The sequence below is a fragment of the Rhamphochromis longiceps genome, linkage group LG3, assembly GCF_057381845.1.
Source record: "Rhamphochromis longiceps isolate RC_006_pf linkage group LG3, R_longiceps_female_GT1.1, whole genome shotgun sequence".
Lineage (NCBI taxonomy): Eukaryota > Metazoa > Chordata > Actinopteri > Cichliformes > Cichlidae > Rhamphochromis > Rhamphochromis longiceps.
Window position 1 is genome coordinate 30,104,557 of NC_140559.1, and position 2,894 is coordinate 30,107,450.

Consider the following 2,894-nt stretch of genomic DNA (forward strand, 5'->3'; position numbering starts at 1 on the left):
TTTGGCTCAGCAGAACTAAAATATATACAGTGTTGGGAAGGTTACTTTTAAAATGTATTCCATTACAGAATACAGAATACATGCCCCAAAATGTATTCTGTAACCTATTCCGTTACGTTACTCAATGACAGTAACGTATTCTGAATACTTTGGATTACTTAATATATTGTGGCGAGTTCAGACAAGGAGGAGACTGAGGTATCGTTTGGTCTTGCTTCCCGTGAGCTAGCCAGGGAGCACAGCCGTTTATTACATTTGCAGAAGAACACACTGCCACTAGCTAACTGCTCAGCGCGGCAACCACAACACACATAGGGCGCCCTCTGACCCCGGAAGGACACACCGTCGCAGCGAGAGGGCGTCACCCGTCACCATGGCAACATACACAAAACATAACTGTACAAGCAGAACCCCGAACAGCCCTGACCCGCTACAATATTATCATGCTTTTTACAACAACGTGAATGTACTATTGCTGTGTGATTTATTACTATTACTGAAGGTCCGCGACTCCGAACTGTAGTAAAGGGACCTCTGACTAATGCTGGGCTCACTGTGCGATTTTTGGCCCATTTTGGGCCGATTTTTGAGTCGTGCGATCGTTTTGGCGATCGGCCCGATTTTGGCCTTCATCGTGCGTCGTGCATCGTGTAGTATACGTGGGGTAACGAGAAGCGATTGACACCTCACGACCAGCTCCCGATCATCAATCGCTTGGTCGTGAGGGTGTCACCGCAGTTTGCCACACTGCGCACGCGCAAACACAAATGTCAGCGAAAAAGACGGCGTAGCACGGCAGTGCAGCGTGTGATCTGGACACAAGCGATGGAGGCACAACCTGTAGAACCATCCGAGCCCTTTCGATGTGGCCTCACAAAATTATCACGACCACAACAACCGTGAAAATAGTTGGATCGACACTGCTGCTCAATCACAGCTGCCTGACCAATGTTTTTCATTAGCAATCTAGCAAAGTTGATGGTGGTGGTGTGTCTGTGTGAGTGAAAGACGGAGAGGGAGAGCGAGCGACAGAATTTCTGTTATAACCTTCATTTTTATGGACGCACAGTGTGAGCACTCAGGTCGCATCAGAGCATCAGCAGTATAGTGTGAGACCCTGCATCGTGACCTATGAACTTCTAACCCCTGCGAGTCAATCGTACAGTTTGAGCAGGCGCTGAATCGCGCGACTGAAAAAAATCGCACAGTGTAAGCCCAGCATAATACGGCGGGGTCCCTGTCGGCTGGTAGCCGAAAAATAGCTCTACTTTGTTGTGTGGGTCAACTTTTCTTGCGACAGACAGAGAGAGGCGTTGAAAGGCTGCTCCAACGGAACTTGTTGTTTTCGGAGGAAAACACGAACACAGTGTACAGTCGAGTCTTAATACCTTACTTACAACTGGGCTCGTCAGGCACTCTTCTTGGCTGCAGTGGTTATTATTACATTTACATGCTTCCAGCTCCCGTTTTTGCTCGATGACTGCTCGTACCTTTCCACTCCCCTTTTTCTCCCTCCTAGCGCTCACAGACACATAACGTGTATGGCAGTCCATTCTCCCAGCAGCACGGACTACACTGAACATGATGCTACATTCTTTAGAGCTATGCTTGTAGCATTCTGCCTGTTAGCTTAGCACAACAACAACAATAACGAAAAGGCGCTCTCTCACCCAGGAAACACACAGTCGCAGAGAGAGAGAGAGCGCGTCGCCCTGTAACCATGGAAACCGTAACGCTGCCACCTGGAACAAAAGAACGTAGCTGTCAAACAAACCCAAACAGTCCTGACCCGCGACAATATGAAACAGGAAAGTACCGCAGTGTAATCCATTTATTTCAACAAAGTAACTGTATTCTGAATACCACCTTTTTAAACGGTAACTGTAACGGAATACAGTTACGTATTTAAAATACAAAATATGAGTAACGGCGGTACATGTATTCCGTTACTCCCCAACACTGAATATATATCTGTCTGTGAAGGTTCTCAGTCATCCAGGTCATCGTAGGCAAATATATATCCTGCTGCTTTTACACACGCACTCACATAAGCTCAGCGATTCTCTGCGCGATCAACCTCTCACATGTTTAAGCTGCGGGAGATTTCACTTGTCATGTTTGCATAGTAAGCTAACAATTAATAAGACGATGTCAGAGGAATTGGTGCACAAATTATCATCACTCACAGATCAGTGCTGTCGCTCTCTATACACAGTTCGCGCGATTGCAAAGTGAAAGCAAAAAAACAAGCGCAAATTCAAACGCGATTTCAATATGTCACATATTGACAGTGGCTCACCGATGCCAATGACATAATTACCCAGCTACATTTCTGAAAGAATGCAAAAGCATTGACATATATTTTTCCTTCCTACAATAGCCCGACGGGCAGGGCAGAGATAGATTTTGGTAGCCCGACTGAAAAAAATCGCTAGCCCCGGGACGTCGGGCTAGCGATTTTGCGAGCCCTGTATCTGATTGAGGAATCACTCATCTTTGGAAAAGAGAGTTTATTACAGAGAAATGTCTCTTTCCAAAATAAAAGCTATACTATCCGCTTCTTCTGGGCTATATTCTCAGCAGCATATTAAACAGCTGTCTAAATGACTCGGCTAAAGTTAGTAGCATGCTTGCTTGTTTTTTTTCTGCTTCCACTTGTCTTTGCACTACGATGATGTCGGCGTAAATGTGCAGTCATATTCGTTATGTTCCCACTAGTGCTTTCAGGTTAATCTCGTTGAAATGACCTTAACGCCACAACACGGCAAATCTCCGTTAACGAGCTACCGCCGATCGCCCCCTGCATGGGGCTAGACGGCCAACACGTTAACGAGCTAACTGCGCTAACACACTAGTTCCCACCCATGTAATTGAGCATTGCATGGCACATCCAA